Source organism: Schistocerca americana, chromosome 8 (assembly GCF_021461395.2).
Source record: "Schistocerca americana isolate TAMUIC-IGC-003095 chromosome 8, iqSchAmer2.1, whole genome shotgun sequence".
In the NCBI taxonomy this organism is placed as follows: Eukaryota; Metazoa; Arthropoda; class Insecta; order Orthoptera; family Acrididae; genus Schistocerca; species Schistocerca americana.
In genome coordinates this window covers 367353777-367372930 of record NC_060126.1, presented here as the reverse complement: position 1 = coordinate 367372930, position 19154 = coordinate 367353777, and the positions used below count along the sequence as shown (strand labels likewise).

The window sequence follows — 19154 nt, the reverse complement described above, 5'->3', positions numbered from 1 at the left end:
TCGTGTGAAACTGGGATGAACACTAATTGAAGTGGGAAAGCTGAAAGTGATGTGATTATAGCGTTGTGACTATTCCTTGTATTCCATGTTGCCAGTGTGTTGTATTTCATGTAATTTAAGTATGTGTGGTTTGCATGGGAGAGTAGCAAGATAGGTTCAGAGGCAGTGGGTTATGCATGTTCCTTTTTGTACCGCTCGGTCTGGAGGAAATTTTCGTGATGGTGGGTGTGAGAGTCGAAGTGTGAGATATAGCAAATGATCCACCATCCTATCCAGAAAGTGCACTGTAGCGTTAGATAATTAAGAGACCATAAGATAATCACCAATGTAAGGCCATGCCCACTGGGCAGAGTTTCTCATGTGTAATTTTAGTATAAAATGTAATGGTGCGTTTGGGTTATCTGTGAATCATAATAGAATTTATATGAATAAAAAAGATAGTGAAAAGAAAAAGATTGGTGGCCTTGTTCTTCGAATAGTGTGTAGTCATGATATCCAGAACTTATAACGTTTGCGCCATTCATATTCTCTGCGATGGCCACGTGTTGACCAAAGCCGTTGGGTGAGAAAGAAAATGTGGTATTGCCAGTGCGTAGTGAGCAATCAGAGTTGTGTAAATCTTTTAACAGTCAGATGTGCGTTATCCGTTTCCGTTGCGTAATATTCAAAAATGGTTCAAATGGCTCTGAGCACTATGGGACTCAACTACTGAGGTTCCAGACTGCAGCGCCTTTAACCGCACGACCACTACGGCCGGCTGTCGTTTCTGTTTGTCTCATTGTGTATTTCTTTGTTACCTTCTGCACTGTACTGCAATAGTTCTTTCTTTGTATTGTCCATGCTTCATTAATCTCTATTACATGGTAGTGACACATCATTCGGAAGTTAATTTCAAAAATGGTTCAAATGGCTCTGAGCACTATGCGACTTAACTTCTGAGGTGATCAGTCGCCTAGAACTTAGAACTAATGAAACCTAACTAACCTAAGGACATCACACACATCCATGCCCGAGGCAGGATTCGAACCTGCGACCGTAGCGGTCGCTCGGCTCCAGACTGTAGCGCCTAGAACCGCACGGCCACTCCTGCCAGCGAAGTTAATTTCATCCTTAAGTTCTGCACACCAGTGTGTGTTTGTGTATGTGTATGTGTGTGTGTGTGTGTGTGGTTTGTGTGTGTGTGTGTGTGTGTGTGTGTGTGTGTGTGTGTGTGTGTGTGTGTGTGTACACAAAGAAACAAATATTCTAATCAGTAACTGAATATTTTATGTAAGTATGAGCTAGATGTATGATGTAACCCAGAAACCAATAAATTAGATACAAAATATGGTAAGAGGTCGGAAGTAGTTTTTCTTTGTTTGTGTGTTGATTTTTTGTACGTAGGAAAGGTCATTATGCATATAACCTACCTTGGAAATCGAGTACGAAATGTACCCCGGGCCCGAAGATTCCACATTAGCACAGACTCAAGAAAAGAAGAGTTGCCACGCTTCTTTATGATTGTTAAGTTCGCAGATTTCCCGTCGCACTCTGCAGTGTTACATCTTTTGTTTGTATAGGCGTAGATATTCATTACTAGAAATTCAGGTGAGTTCTGTAATGAATAAGAGGCTTGTATCCACATTCCAGCAGCGGAAATGTGTCCCTCGCAACGCTATGTGAATGTTACGTAATGATTTCCGACAAATCACGTTCTTCCCTAACAAATGCCAAGCATTATATCAGAGTCTCCTAGATTCAATATTGACTTTGGTGGGGGTTGTGGTGGATGGGAGAGGGCGTCTTCAATAATTCCCCTCATCTGACTTGCATTACAGCGAAGACGCCATGCCTTGCTATTGATTTCCTGTTTACTGTTTACATCTACCTTCAGCTATCGAGGTTTCCGCGCTTCTGCTTATATAACTTTGATACGCAACGCAGTGTAAATGAAGGAACTAGTTAGAAAATAAACTCTTCCTTGTTGATGATATGCCGGATGAACTTTTGCCTACATTGTTCTCTAGCCACAGATCAGGATCGAATTTTTACTAACCTAGGCGAATCTGTCATTAATTGTTATTGGCGACACTGGAAGAGTATATCGTTCTATACTCTTAAAGAACAAGAGAGAACGTTTCCGTTGCCGCTACATGCCTGCAGGGGACAAGGAGACTGTCGCAAGAGTGCCTATCAAGCAGGCTTGGAATTTGTGCAAGCGTCAGGACCGCACAAGCGGCTTGATACTTGATCGAATTTCGTTTACATATGCTTGTGCAAGCATGCAAGCGTGTGCATGATTGAGCGTATGTACCAAGAATAGGGAGTCAGCTTCGGTGAGTAATTAGATTTCATTTAATTTTTATTCGGCCCTGTAAAAATAACATTCTCTGTATAGGTCTTAGTGTAATGTAGGCCAAATCAAGAGAAGAACGGAGAGAATATTACAGGGAGTAAAAAAGAAGGAAAAAAGGGACATTCCACCGCGTATCTACCGCAAATACTTAATATCTTAAAAATGTTTTCGTTTCTTTAACCGCTCCTTGCTCCGTATATCACCTTTACTTTATTTCGTACAAAAGCCAAACGCCTGCCAAAGCCAGCGCATCGTCGTCTGAGGTCGACGTTCTCTGGTAAACAAACAGATGCTTGTACAAGCAACTTGAGCCGTGCGGGGCCTCGAAGAATTTGTGTATCCTTTTGCAAGCATGCTTGCGCATGCGTGCTTGTCAGGCGTGCAGTTACGTGTGTGGCTGCGTTAAAGTAAACCTGAAATCAACACTAAGGCAGTTTCGACACTGTTTTAATACACATTCTCCTACTGTGGGCCTTTCCACGGGTTTCATTTCCCTTGAGGCTCGACAGATTCAGCCTGTTCCTGGAAAGTCTGCGATCGAACGTACAATCGGAATCAAGATGGAAACTGATTTTTTCACTAACAAAAAGAATGGCGGGAAAACAACACTACGTAGCAGCGCAAAAAAAAAAAAAAAATGGGACCAAGTAGGCAGGCCGACCGAAGTGGCCGAGCGGTTCTTGGCGCTACAGTCTGGAACCGCGCGACCGCTAAGGTCGCAGGTTCGAATCCTGCCTCGGGAATGGATGTGTGTGGTGTCCTTAGGTTAGTTAGGTTTAAGTAGTTTTAAGTTCTAGGGAACTGATGACCACAGCAGTTAAGTCCCTTAGTGCTCAGAGCCATTTGAACCAAGTAGGCATGGCACGCAAGAACACGTAATGGTTGTGTTATTACGAACTATGATGCAATGCATGCATGTCTGAAGGAATATTGCATTTTACTTCTTCCCCTCACCCCCCACCCCCCTGAATCATGGATCATGCCGTTGGTGGGGAGGCTTGCGTGCCTCAACGATACAGATAGTCGTACCGTAGGTGCAACCACAACGGAGGGGTATCTGTTGAGAGGCCAAACAAACGTGTGGTTCCTGAAGAGGGGCAGCAGCCTTTTCAGTAGTTGCAGGGGCAACAGTGTGGATGATTGACTGATCTGGCCTTTCCTTGTAACACTAACCAAAACGGCCTTGCTGTGCTGGTACTGCGAACGGCTGAAAGCAAGGGGAAACTACAGCCGTAATTTTTCCCGATGGCATCCAGCTCTGCTGTATGGTTAATGATGATGGCGTCCTCTTGGGTAAAATATTCCGGAGGTAAAATAGTCCCTCATTCGGATCTCCGGGCGGGAGCAACTCAGGAGGACGTCGTTATCAGGAGAAAGAAAACTGGTGTTCTACGGGTCGGAGCGTGGAATGTCAGGTCCCTTATCCGGACAGGTAGGTTAAAAAATTTAAAAAGGGAAATGGACAGGTTAAAGTTAGATATAGTGGGAATTAGTGAAGTTCGGTGGCAGAAGGAACAAGACTTGGTCAGGTGAATACAGGGTTATAAATACAAAATCAAATAGTAGTAATGCGGGAGTAGGCTTAATAATGTATAAAAAAATAGGAATGCGGGTAAGCTACTACAAACAGCATGATGAACGCATTATTGTGGCCAAGATAGGTACGAAGCCCACGCCTACCACAGTAGTACAAGTTTATATGCCAACTAGCTCCGCAGATGACGAAGAGATTGATGAAATGTATGATGAGATAGAAGAAATTATTCAGATAGTGAAGGGAGACGAAAATTTAATAGTCATGGGTGACTGGAATTCGATAGTAGGAGAAGGAAACGTAGGTGGTGAATATGGTATAGGGGTAAGGAATGAAAGAGGAAGCCGCCTGGTAGAATTTTGCACAGAGCATAACTTAATCATAGCTAACACTTGGTTCTAGAATCATAAAATAAGGTTGTATATATGGAAGAAGCCTGGAGATATTGACAGGTTTCAAAAAAATGGTTCAAATGGCTCTAAGCACTATAGGACTTAACATTTATGGTCATCAGTCCCCTAGAACTTAGAACTACTTAAACCTAACTAACCTAAGGACATCACACACATCCTTGCCCAAGGCAGGATTCGAACCTGCGACCGTAGCAGTCGCGCGGCTCCGGACTGAGCGCCTAGAACCCCTAGACCACCGCGGCCGGCTGACAGGTTTCAGATAGATTATATAATCTTAAGACAGAGATTTAGGAACCAGGTTTTAAATTGTAAGACATTTCCAGGGGCAGATGTAGACTCTGACCACAATCTATTGGTTATGAGCTGTAGAATAAAACTGAAGAAACTGCAATAAAGAGGGAATTTAAGGAGATGGGACCTGGATAAACTGACAGAACCAGACGTTGAACAGAGTTTCTGGGAGAGCATTAGGGAACTATTGACAAGAATGGGGGAAAGAAATACAGTAGAAGAAGAGTAGCTTTGAGAGATGAAATAGTGAAGGCAGCAGAGGATCAAGTAGGTAAAAATACGAGGGCTAATAGAAATCTTCGGGTAACGGAAGAGATACTGAATTTAATTGATGAAAGGAGAAAATGCAGTAAATGAAGCAGGCAAAAAGGAATACAAACGTCTCAAAAATGAGATCGACAGGAAGTGCAAAATGGCTAAGCAGAGATGGCTAGAGGACAATTGAAAGGATGTAGACGCGTATATCACTAGGGGTAAGATAGATACTGCCTACAAGAAAATTAAAGAGACCTTTGGAGAAAAGAGAACCACCTGCATGAATATCAAGAGCTCAGATGGAAACCCAGTTCTAAGCAAATAAGGGAAAGCTGAAAGGTGGAAGGAGTATATAGAGGGTCTATACAAGGGCGATGCTCTTGAGGACAATATTATGGAAATGGAAGAGGATGTAGATGAAGATCAAATGGGAGATACGATTCTGCGTGAAGGGTTTGAGAGAGCACTGAAAGATCTCAGTCGAAACAAGGCCCCGGGACTAGACAACATTCCATTAGAACTACTGATAGCCTTGGGAGAGCTAACCCTGAAAAAACTCTACCATCTGGTGTGAAAGATGTGTGAGACAGGCGAAATACCCTCAGACTTCAAGAAGAATATAATAATTCCAATCCCAAAGAAAGCAGGTGTTGACATGTGAAAATTACCGAACTATAATTTAATAAGCCACGGCTGCAAAATACTAACACGAATTCTTTATAGGCGAATGGAAAAACTGGTAGAAGCCGACCTCGGGGAAGATTAAAATACAGGGAGCGAATGGCCATTTACAATTTGTACAGAAACCAGATGGCAATTATAAGAGTCGAGGGGCATGAAAGGGAAGCAGTACTTGGGAAGGGAGTGAGACAGGGTTGTAGCCTGTCCCCGATGTTATTCAATCTGTATATTGAGCAAGCAGTAAAGGAAACAAAAGAAAAATTCGGAGTAGGAATTAAAATCCATGGAGAAGAAATTAAAACTTTGAGGTTTGCCGATGACATTGTTATTCTGTCAGAGACACCAAAGAGCTTGGAAGAACGGAATGGACAGTGTCTTGAAAGGAGGATATAAGATTAACACCAACAAAAGCAAAACGAGGTTAATGGAATGTAGTCGAATTAAGTCGGGTGATGCTGAGGGTATTAGATAAGGAAATGAGACGCTTAAAGTAGTAAATGAGTTTTGCTATTTGGGGAGCAAAATAACGAATGATGTTCGAAGTAGAGAGGATATAAAATGTAGACTGGCAATGGCAAGGAAAGCGTTTCTGAAGAGAAATTTGTTAACATCGAGTATAGATTTGTCAGGAAGTCTTTTCTGAAAGTACTTGTATGGAAGTGAAACGTGGACGATAAATAGTTTAGACAAAAAGAGAATAGGAGCTTTCGAAATGTGGTGCTACAGAAGGATGCTGAAGATTAGATGTGTAGATCACATAACTAATGAGGAAGTACTGAATAAGACTGGGGAGAAGAGAAATTAGCGGCAAAATTTAACTAGAAGGAGGAATCTATTGATAGGACATGTTCTGAGGCATCATGGGATCACCAATTTCGTATTGGAGGGAAGCGTGGAGGGTAAAAATCGCAGAGAGAGACCTAGAGATGAGTATACTAAACAGATTCAGAAGGATGTAGGTTGCAGGAGGTACTGGGAGATGAAGAAGCTTGCACAGGATAGAGTAGCATGGAGAGCTGCATCAAACCAGTCTCTAGACTGAATACCACAACAACTACTACTACTTCTTAATAACACAGGCTCTGCTATTTCGTATTTATTCGTCAGTACCAGGCCCTCGACTTCCAATAAACTTCCTTCCTGGACGGGTAAATAATTAGCGTATTAGTGCAGTCTGTAACAAAAGGACGAAGACATATGAAAGTTTGCGTATGGCCATGAATCGTGGACGGTTAAATCGACAGTTCGTGTAAAGTGGGAAATCCATCGTCGACTCCCTTCAAAATGGTTCAAATGGCTCTAAGCACTATGGGACTTAACATCTGAGGTCATCAGTCCCTAGACGTAGAGCTACTTAAACCTAACTAACCTAAGGACATCACACACACCCATGCCCGAGGCAGGATTCGAACCTGCGACCGTAGCAGCCGCGTGGTTCCGGACTGAAGTGCCTAGAACCGCTCGACCACAGCGGCCGGCGGTCGACTCCCTGTCCGGCATAAATTTTCGTTGCTTTTATTCTAATATACAGCTGAAGATGGTTCATATTTGCAACTGCGAGTACATTTACTGAATACCAGGCCAAACCATAAGTAGTTAAGGTAACAGTAATGAACATGTCCCAACTACAGTGTTGTGTCAATGATGTTACACTTCTGTATGGAAATGGAAGAGAGGAAGGAAATGGGTAAATATCCCAGGAAGGCTCAGAGTGAGGTGATTCAGTAGTTAAAGCGCTGGGATCGCATTTAAGAGAAATGTAGTTCGTACAACCGTCCGAATATACCAACATTGGTTTCCAGTCACTTCAGGCGAATGCCGAGAATATTCCTTTAAGATTTTATAATGAATCACTATCCTGTAACATTACCTTTTTTTTATAGAGACAACCAATACCATGTATACTATCGATTCCTGCATAGGTTAAATTTATATCAGCTCTTTCATTAAAAGAATTCATATGATTTTGTATACGATGTATTTTATTTCAGGCTAAAATGTGTAAAAAAGAAATTAATGTGTTACAACTGATATATACTAACAGTTAAAATTACTCTCCTTCAAAAATATTTGAAATTACGAAATTTCTGGTATACTAAAATTCGTATTATTAATTGTACAATCTAACTCTAATAATTAAATTTATTTCTGGATTTATTCATAAAATAATGATATAATTTGGTGAAGGTTTTTCTTCGGTAAAGAAAGATTGTAAACTCTTTTGCTTTGTAAATTCTTTGGAATAATGTGAGTACCGCAGAATGTAAGTAGTGGTGGGCATGTCTCTGACGGAAGTACACGTTTTCTAAGTTTGTCACCAACACTGCAATTATTAATTTTTTTGAAAGTGGAAAATGTAAAAACGATGTGATTTTGAAAGATGTGACAAAGAATAAAATTCAAGAATAATACAGACAAATATTCATGAGTTTTTTAGTCATCAAAAACCTACAAAATCGAAATTTCAGCTGCAAGAATGTACCCCTAGACAAGATTTTGAGCCGTCGACAGCAACAACGAGATAATAAAAAATTTAAATGTCGTTTGACTAGGGCCTCCTGTTGGGTAGACCGTTCGCTGGGTGCAAGTCTTTCGATTTGACGCCACTTCGGCGACTTGCGCTTCGATGGGGATGAAATGGCGATGATTAGGACAACACAATACCCAGTCCCTGAGCGGAGAAAAATCTCCGACTCAGCCGGGAATCGATCCCAGACCCTTAGGATTGACATTCTGTCGCGCTGACCAGTTTTTTTTTTTTTTTTTTTTTTTTTGAGGCGTTTGATCGATCTAAACGAGTTCATACGAGAAAACAAGAGAATATGCTTTGCACTGGAGTGAAATCAGTATGGAAACTCACAGGACAATGAGAAGATGAATAGAAATGTCGAGGAAAGTAGCAACAGCAACTGGCCTCAAAATCAGAGTATAATTTGTGCAATCAAATACCCAGCCGTTGCGAGGAGGGACGTCATACAAGGACCACTGCGGTCTGTTACGCGCTGAACCATGCAGCTACAGTTACAGTACGTGCTGCATCCGAACAGTGCCAAAGGCAATATAAATTCGCTGCTCCAGTGTCTGTGCATGTGGAACGCCGGTAGTTCCGCCCTGTTAGGCGACTTGAAGGGATACTTTACTTAAACTTACGGCAGATCTTGTCATGGGGGAAGCCTCGTCAGAGAGGTCCACCGCATGAGCGTCTAGGGAAGTGATGCCAGTGGTGGTTTCCCGTTGCCTTCCACTGATGATGATGAAATGATAATGAGGACAACACAACACCCAGTTCCTGAGCAGAGAAAATTTCCGACTCAGCGGGGAATCGAACCCGGGCCCCTTGGCATGACAGACCGCCGCGCAGACCACTTTTTTTTTTTTTTTTTTTTTTTTTGGAAAGGAACAGGGATGTTGTTTTTATTTATTTATTTTCAATAAGGATCACTCTGTTAAAAGGAACATATAGACCATTTCATCGTATAGTATGTGCATTACATAGTGAGTGGGGAGAGAAGCGTGAGGTTCATCATCAGCTGTCAAATGTGCACACCGACTGCACCCGGCACATTCCAACTGCGTGGGGGGTCAAGGAAGACTGCCTGAAGATAATTGGCAAAAGTTTTCCGATAGTGTGACCATCTATGAACCTCACTGTGGGTTTGCTGCAAGAAATACCAAAAGTCAAGTCGCGACGTGGCAGTATCCCCATAGAGGTACGCGATCGTCCAACCTTTGATCCAGATGATCGACTGTGATTTAGTCGCCGGAAAGTAGTCACTCTCCGGATGTAAGAAGGAAGCAGGTGTAATATGTTGCGGGGTCACACGGAGCTAGCAAGCCACCATCTGTCTTCCTAGGAGCCAGACGTCCTCCACCGCGATACAAGTTAAGCGGTGATGGTCGTCATCCACTTGGTGACATTTCGGGCATAGTGGAGTGTCCACTAGTCCAATTGCATGGAGCCGTTGGTGGGTGTTGAACTTGCCACAGGCGACAGAGAACCACAGGGCCCGAACGAAGGTAGGAAAGAATTTTTGGTGCACGTGTCTCCAAATCTTCGGCCAATGCAACCTGGGGTGTTTCAGTTCAATTACATTACAACTTATCCGTCGTAGCAGCCAAACATAAAAATCCTTCGCGCATGGCGGTCTCGTGCGCGGAAGCTCGTCTCTGATATAACTAAGTTCCACGATAAATGTTGAGACATGCGCAAAATGTGGCGTAATGTTGCCCACCGCCACCGGAGGTGTGAGGGACGCTGGAACCAGGAGATCCAGCAGGCGGGATGTAAGGGAATCACGCCCGCTACGCCATTGCTTATACATTGTGGCTAGAAGGAGCGCCGTCGCACGGCAGTGAACATTCGTAAGTCCGAGTCCCCCCTTGTCCGTAGGGAGAGTGAGCGTTTCGTATCGCACCTTGAGGGGCGATCCAATCATCACGAAATAGCCTAGTGCTGATTGAAGTCGACGTCCGAGCGTGAGTGGTAGGGGCAGGATCTGCGAAATATGCACCATTCGAGAAACCACATAAGTGTTCAGGTACTCGACTCGCTGCAAAGGATCAAGGCGCCGTAGGAGATGTTGTCGGACCATGGTACGTGTTGTCTGTAAAATACGTCGGTAGTTAACTGCTGCAGTATGTTTTACAGATGAAGTAAAGTCTATGCCGAGATAGCGGAATCGTTGCACATAAGGAAACGGACTGGTTTCTTCCGGCGTAAGGCCCCTTCCCACCGGCATTGCCGCCGATTTGTTCATGTTCACTGCAGTACCCGCGATCACACTGTGGTCCAACAACAGTTCAAGGACCATCTTCACCTCTTCCTCAGAACGAACGAGCAGCAGGAGGTCGTCCGCAAAGGCGCGACATTTGAAGGTGTAGCCCCGTAGTTCCATCCCAGAAAGACAATTGGTGAGCCTCCCAATTAATGGTTCCAACGCTATCGCGAACAGCAGCATCGAAAGAGGGCAGCCCTGGCGAATGGATCGTCGAATTTGAATGGGCCCTGCTATACGCCCATTAACCTGTACCAAGGATTGTGCGCCCCCGTAAATCCTTCTAATGAGACCAGTAAAACGGTCTGGAAAACCCATTTGTTCCAGTACAGCATACAGATAGTTGTGGCGCACCTTATCAAAAGCACTGTCAAAATCAACCGCCACCATCGCCGCTTTAAGCCGGCACTCCTCCGCCAGCGCTATCACATCACGGCATTCGCCAGTAGCTGTTTGCACATTCACCGATCCACCCGGTGTCGTCTGTTCCGGAAAGAGAACGCTACGAATTAACATACGACATCGGGACGCTAGCAACCGTGCAAAGATCTTATAGTCGGCATTAAGCAGGGTGATGGGGCGATAATGTGTGACCGTAATTCCTGGCTTCGGTTTATGTACTGGCACCAGGAGGCCTTCCATAAAAGCCGGTGGAATAGGCGCATCGGAATTTAACATCTCGTTGTACATTTCCGTCCATCGCGGTGCCATTTCGTTGCGAAATTCGCGATAGAATTCAGCAGGAAGCCCATCAATGCCTGGGGACCGATTCAACGCACCTTGTGCGATCGCATCATGTACTTCCTCACAGCTAATGGCTTCCAGTAAGGTTCCCGCGGCTTCCACCGTCAGTGTACGGGAGACGGACGTGGCTATACGGTCGAGGTCATCGAAAGAGGCTGCTTCTTCCCGATAGATGTGTTGGTAATGGTCGACGAATGCAGAGACAATGTCCGCTTGACGCGTCACTCTTCGGTCTTCGCGGGTGATTAACTCCCGTACCAAAACGCGTCGTCGGTGCTTTCGTTCATTCACGACGTGGTGCATGGAAGGAATCTCGTGCCTTATCGTATCGTGACATCTGGCGCGCACCATGGTTCCCTGAAGATGTTTCCGAGCTAAAGCCACTAGTTTAGCTTTTATCCTTTTGCGTTCGATCCAGATGTCCTGTCCCGGCGGGCCATCATCCAGGTCGCGCAGTGCTGCAAAATAAAAGTCGGTGGTACGGCGGCGCCATTCTGCCATTTCCCTGCTATATGAGATGAACGTACGGCGAAGCGCCGGTTTAGCACAAGTCAGCCACCAATCAAGCTTCGTCGCATACCTTCCAACCCTTCGCTCGCACATCGTCCATGTCTCAAGGATCCGTTGACGGCATTCAGGATCATGTAGATGTTGAATGTTTAGTTTCCACGGGGCCTTACTGTTCCACACCTCTCTACGGTGAAGAAGCACCGTACAGATGTAAGCGCTGTGATCGGAAAATGCCAATGGCCAGCGTTCCGCGTCCTGGACATCATTTGCATGAGCCCGTGAGATATAAATGCGATCTAATCTGCTCGCCGAATGACTTGTCACATAGGTGTATCCCGGTGCAGCTCCATGTCGTAATTCCCACGTGTCACTAAGTACAAGGTCGTTGACAACGATTCGCAACTCCTGGCTGATGTTTGCTTGCTGCCATTGGTCTTTCTGGCTGAGAACACAGTTGAAATCTCCACCAATTATTACACATTCAGAACGTCCATGGAATAGTGGAGCAATGTCTTCTGCATAAAATCGCGCCCTTTCCCGCCGCCGATTGTTTCCCGACGGTGCATAAAGATTGATGATGCGTGTCCCAAACGTCGTGAAAGCCATTCCCCTGGCCGACGGAAGATAACACACGTTTTCCACTGGGAAGCCATCTCGCACGTAAACTGCCACCCCACTCCCATTGTGATCTCCATGTGACGAATAGGATTGGTAGCCTGCGATGTATGGGAGTGCAGCTATGTGGACTTCCTGCAGCAAAGCAATATCCACATCAGATGCCCAAACCGTTTCCTTCAATAGGTGTATTTTGGCCGGTGAACGCACGTCATTGATATTTAATGTCGCAATACGGTTCGCATGGCGTTGAATCCCACTCTGTCGAGGCGCAACAACATCTCCCTGCAACGGCGCCGGGGGCTGAGTTACAAGACGTTCTCTCGCCCCTCTCCCTTCACCTTCAGCAATTATTAGTCCGTCTTCGTGAGTGCCGGCTGCCTCTGTATGACGTCCGGCGCCTCCTCAATATCCTCATACCACATCTTTTCAGGCTGTGATATATTCGTGTCCATAGCCACAGCATCTGCGTCTGGAGAGCCAACTGGCTGTGATTTCTCTTCAGCATCACCACGTCCCGGTACCGTCAATGTGACAGACCGCTGTGGGTCGGATCGAACAGTTCCCAGTGCCTCATCCTGTTTCGTAGAGGCTGTTGTGTCGTCTTGGTCCACAGGCACATCGTCGTCGGGGCAAGGGGAGTCATCCCGAGGAGATGTCGTGCGACGCCGCCGTTTCCTTCTTTTCGGGGAACGTTGTTTGCGTGATCTTCCGTCCGTGTCCTCAGATTGCAGGGAATCACGGCTGCCCGACAGAAAAGCATCCGTAGGAACTGGAAGTGTTTCGAGTCCCATCGTTGAACTTGGCGGGAGTTCGGTCGAAACTAATGATGTCGTCTCAGAGTGCGTTTCAGACGGAACAGCATCCGTAGTGGCTGGAACTGCTTCTTGTACTATCGGTGTGCTGGGTGGGAGTTCGGTCTCATCTGATGTTGTCGCCGTAGATTGTATGCTCGACGGAGCAGCATGCTCTGTCATCCCGACGTCTGCGACAAGGTTTCGGAGAGTGCCATCTTGATCTTCCACCGAGGCTGTGTCCTTTCGGTCATCAGCGGACGCAGTGAGGGCTTTGGCATAGGTGATCGGTAGTACTGTCATCGCCGGCGACGGCTCCCGCACATCTGAAGGCAGTTGCGTAATCCGCCGTTGCATACAGTTCGACCTGAGGTGTCCCTCCTGGCCACATCCAGAACATGTACGTGGTTGACCATCGTAAATCACCACCGCCCAACAACCACCAATTGTCAGATAGGACGGTACATGCTTCTGAAGATCAATAGTGATCTGCCGCACTCCGTTAAGAACGGGGTATGTGGCGAATTGTGTCCAGCGTTCTGCTGTATGACCATGTACTGTGCCGTATGGCTTAAAAGCCTCGATAACTTCTTCAGCCGGGAGCTCAAATGGCAGCTCAAAAACACGTATTGTCCGTATACCCAGACCAGCATGTTCTACAGTTACCGTGCCGACATTCCCGTCACTATGGCAAAATCGGAGACCTGCTTTTGTCGCCTGTAGAATTCTCTCACACGCCGCGTCATTTACCATCTTAACATACACCGTGGGACTAACGATGGATAGGTGAATTCCGATAATATCGTTTGGCGGTATCTTGACGTCCTCTCGAATGAATCGTTCCACTGCTAAAGCCTTTGGTCGTTCGTAGTCTTTGCAGAAATTGAATCGTAATGTAGTTTTCCTGTACTTGTTCGCCATGATCGGTGTTACTAGCCCGCGTGCAGACTAAGTCCACAAGTAAACAAACACTCGCACACGCCGCACAGGCGGAAGTATCGGACCTCCGCTTCGCACGGCCGCTAGCGCCGAACTGTCCACTCAGCTACCGGGGGTGGACAACGAGATAGCGAACACCTCTCGAAGCTTTCAAAATTTGTACGAAGACAGAATTTGAATAGTGATGTGTGGGAGGGTAAGATTACAATTTCCATGACTGGTTTCCAGCCTCATCTTGTCCAACCCAAACTTATGCTCTGTATCTAATCGTTTCTTCCTTTTCCCCTTTGAAGGTGGACCGATCAGTATCGTCAGTGTGGTCCTCATAGTAGGATACATCTGGATTTTAAATGAATATGTTTATGGATAAGTGGTACTCATGACTGTAAGCCGCCAATTCTACTTTCCAGTCCGGGCGAATTTGGCTGACAAGAATTGTTTCTGTAACCGAGAATCCAACCTTCTTATTGGCTGATAAAACAACAGCGAGATGTGGAGAACTCAGCCGGGGAGGTTGAGTCTCACAAATCGGAGACTGTCGCAAGTGCTGTTTTGGAGCGATTCCTCTTATGCTTCCCAGTTTATATTTCAGTCGCTAAAACAAATGTTCTGTTGGACTTTTCCGGTCAAAAGATGACGCAAAACAAATGGATTAGAAATAAATTTTGACAAGTACACATATCTACATGTACGTACGTCCTCCGCAAGGAACCATACGGTGCGAGACTGAGGTTTCTCTACACCACTGCTAGTCATTTCCTTTCCTGTTCCACCCGCAGATGGAGCGAGGAAAACATCTACCTATATGCTTCCATATGAACCCTGATTTCTCTTATCTTTGTGGCTCTTCGTGGGAGGTATAATTTGCTGGTGGCGGTGGAATTTTTCTGCCTTCTGTGGCAAATGTCGGTTCCCTTAACTTTCTCAATAGTGTTCTGCAAAAATAACGCCTTTTGTTCTCCAGCGGAGTTTCCGAGTGTTGATCAGATCAACCAGTAACAAATCTAGCAGCAGATAAAATTCAGTTCTACTCAGGCATTTTCACAATATATAAAATTAGGTTTCCCAAACAATGCGATTCAACGTGTAAAAGTGTTAAGTTTCTGGGTTACAGATAGACCACGAACCTTATAGGAAAACCCACTGGCTAGAATTACTGACACGTCTTGGTTCAGCTATGTCTACAGTACACATGATTATTATAGATGATTTAAAAGTGAAAAATAAAAATAATTTATTCTGTATATTTCCACTCACTAACGAGTTTTGGAATCATTTTCTGGCGAAGTTCAACGTACAGGAACAGTATTTTCATCATACAGAAGCGTGTTATAGGAATTATATTTGGTATTAATTGCATAAAGGTCATTCCGAAAGTAATGCCTTCTATTTTTTGTGGTTTCTCTGGTTGTCCGTGTCAGATGTCGTTGGTGTAGTGCTAATGCTTGAACCTTACCCTTTCTCTTGCAAGTGGTTCCCTTGTTTTGCTGTAGTTGGCGCCAGCAGTGGAGTGTAGTGTTTCAAAATGGAGTCTGATATGGATGCGCGAGTAAAACAGCAATGTGTGATTGAATTCTTCACTGCAGAAGAAATCGCGCTGATTGAAATCCATCGACGCTCGCTAGAGGTGTATGGAGACGATACAATAGACGTGAGCAGTGTGAGGCGATTGTCGCGGCAGTGTTAAGGTGGTGAACAGGGAGTGCATGACAAGCCACGGCCCGGTCGACCCTGAACAGCTGTCATCCCTACCAAAGAAGAGCGTCTTGATCAACTCATCTCTGCTGATCGGCGGAGAATTGTGTGCAAAGCTGAATGTCGGCTGTAATACCTTGAAAACACTGTTGGAACATCTTGGTTATCGCAAAGTCTGTGTAAGAAGGGTCCCGAGTATGCTTATAGAAGAAAAAAAAAAATCTCATCGAATGAAATTTTGTCGGGACTTGCTGGACTAATATGAAACTGAAGGCGACAATTTTCTGAATAGCATCGTCACCGGAAATGAGACGAGCCGGAATCAAAAAGACAGTCCATGAAATGGCGACATGAGAATTCTCCGGCAAAGAAGAAATTCAAGACAGAGCCGTCTGCAGGCAAAGTGATGTGCACAGTCCTCTGGGACAGCCAGGGTGTGGTTATTTTGGATTTCCTGGAGAAACTGTAAATTCAGCACGCTACAAAACAACAATGACTAAGCTGAAAGCCCGAATTTCTAGGACAAGGCTAGAGAAGAAGACCAACTTTCACCTACAACATGATAATGCCAGGCCCCACACCAGTTTTGCGACCATGCAACTCATTGCAAAATTCGTCTGGGCTGTCTGACCACACCCACCGTACAGTCCCGATTTAGCGTGTTCAGACTTCTATCTCTTTGGATCTCAGAGAGCCGGCCGTTGTAGCCGAGCAGTTCTAGGCATTTCAGTCCGGACCCTCGCGACTGTAAGGTCGCAGGTTCGAATCCTGCCTCGGGCTTGGATGTGTGTGATGTCCTTAGGATAGTTAGGTTTACGTAGTTCTACGTTCTAGGGGACTGATGACCTCAGATGTTAAGTCCCATAGTGCTCAGAGCTATTTGAACCATTTGATCTCAGAGACGTACTACGTGGGTAATATTTTCAAGACTCGGATGCTATTGTCAAGTCTACAAGGAAGTTGTAGAGTTGTCAACTGGTTCCGATGTTTACAAGCGCGCCATACAGGCTCTGGTTCATCGTTGGCAAAAGTGCACAACAAACGGTAGTGACAATGTGAAAATTACAATCTGTAGCTGAAATATTGCTCTCTCTATCTCTGCTGTTGTGATTTATGTATCTCCTGTAGTTCCCATGAATAAAAATAGGACGCATTACTTTTGGAACGACCCTCGTAGAACATCCCGCAGAGACCTCTCGGAAACACTGTGTTGTTTTTGCAACTGCTTCGCGCTGCATTTATTTAGCAATGTTCTTTATCGCTTCAGAGCTGTAATCGGCTCGTGAATCTACAGCCGGTAAAATTCTTCACTCTGTTGTAACTCTGCACGTTGTAGCCTGGCAACAAATGCTGTCACATCACGCTAGAGTGCTCCCAATGCCCTGTATGGTCAACGTCAGAGTGCTGTGTGTGCGGTCCCTGCTCTGTGTGTGTGTTTCTAAGGAACCCCTTATTTGCCGATAAGGGTACATTTTACATTACTTCCAGTCTTGTTGTTTCACAAATTTTAAGTGAATGTATCAGCGTTGCAGTACACACGGAGTAAGGAGCGAGCGGTTAGTACCCACGCTGGCTAGCAGAAAGGGCGGGCCAAATGGCTCTTTCAGAGCCAGGGAGATGTGTCGATGCAGAAATCGCTCGTGCCGTCAGCAAAGATATAGGCGGAGAAACATTTATTCTGGCGCGAATCAAGTAATTGTTCTTAATTAATATTTGCTAGCAAAAGTTGCCTTTTGCCATTCGGACGTCAGGAGACTAGGGGTTATAAATACTATCTTTCAGTAATTCTACAATGCCAGAAACCGTTGATATTAATAAATAAATGAATGAATTGGTATAAGATGTACGATCTTATACGAACTATACAGATTGTTAGTTCAAGTCACAGACTGTGCGCCATAATCGGCAGTCGTAGAAACGACGCCTTTCCATCTAGTCATGCGGCAGACCATGCTCTCGTACCGTTAATAGTTAGTTCACAATCAGTGTGAACAAATCCACTTTACGGTGTTTCTTAAATAAACGCACCATAATGGCATGCCATGTAGGTAAAATATAGACAGTAGTACTGCACTTTCAGAATCCGATGGCGCTGCTACGGCTGTGCAAGGTGACACAAAACTACGAGACCATCTCCACGTAACAGGTAGGAAGAACTCCTACTCGGCGGCTGACAAAGTCAGTTCAAGGACAGACTGGATTAATTAGCGCAAACAGCCAGTGGGAAGGCCAGTTATACTGTACGCCCCTTACACCACCGTCTACGGACTCATCGGCTAAACAGTGACATTTCTGAGTACGAATGGGGTGGGGTGAGGGGGGAGGGGTTCTTCAAGGCTTCTTGCTCAGTGGCTGTAAGTCTAACTAGCTGCAGAATTGTTAACGACTCTAATTCAAGTGATTCGGTGCTGTATATCAATATTTTTATCTGTGCTGTACGTGCAGCCTGATATCCTTGCCTGCCTAGTTTTCCGAAAATGGTTAATAATCATTTATTTCTACTCTTGGCGGCACTTTACGAATTGAGCCACGATTTTACAAGTCATCCACGATTTTGATCAAATTATAGAGTGTTACCCACTTTTGTACAAATTACTTTGATTTCTCTATATATTTAGACGCCACAGCATGACCCATTTTCGGACCTTTGGGATGGCTACAGAGAAGCACATCCGCAAAGCGTGACGTGTAAGCTGCACTCGTGTCTCTTCTTGTGTACCTCAGTCACGAATTCAAAGTAGACTAATGTTTTGTGGACACTGCACGAAGAACAAAGGTTCCTTCTATTGGGTTGTGAAATAACTAAGGCAACATCTTTTTTACCATGTATGTGGACTGCCGACGACGCTCTTACTTAACATACTGTATGGCCTCAAGAAGAACGGGCTCCGGACGGTCACGTGGTACTACCGAGAGACAAGACCCGTCGTGTTCGGCGTACGACTCTCGCGCATCGTACTCCATCAACAGCAGCTATCTGAGTAACAATTGGCACCACAGTGATACAACGAACCGTTACAAATCGGTTACTTCAAGGACAGAATGAGATTTTCACTCTGCAGCGGAGTGTGCGCTGATATGAAACTTCCTGGCAGATTAAAACTGTGTGCCGGACCGAGACTCGAACTCGGGACCTTTGCCTTTCGCGGGCAAATGCTCTAACCAACTGAGCTACCCAAGCACGACTCACGCCCCGTCCTCACAGCTCTACTTCTGTCAGTACCTCGTCTCCTACCTTCCAAACTTAACAGAAGCTCTCCTGTCTCAGTTGGGCACTTGCCCGCGAAAGGCAAAGGTCCCGAGTTCGCGTCTCGGTCCGGCACACAGTTTTAATCTGCCAGGAAATTTCACTTCAAGGACAGCTTCGATCTAGACGCAGTGGAATCAAGTGAGAGTTCACTAGAGGACAGGATGGAGATCTGTTGTGTTTATGACGAATGCTGGTTCTGCCTAGGTGCCAGTGATGGCGGTTTGAAGAGGCTAGTTTATGGCCTGCAACCATCCTGTCTGCATCTAGACAAACTGCAGCCACTCCTAGAGTTATGGTCTGAGGTGCGATATCGTATGACAGCA

General features: G+C 45.3%; 1 non-coding gene across 1 annotated transcript; it reads right to left on the bottom strand.

The window, feature by feature from the left end:
- Positions 1–18687: 18687 nt before the first annotated feature.
- On the bottom strand, positions 18688–18763 carry Trnas-cga. The gene has a single exon. It is a non-coding gene; the product is annotated as a tRNA-Ser (tRNA).
- Positions 18764–19154: the final 391 nt, after the last annotated feature.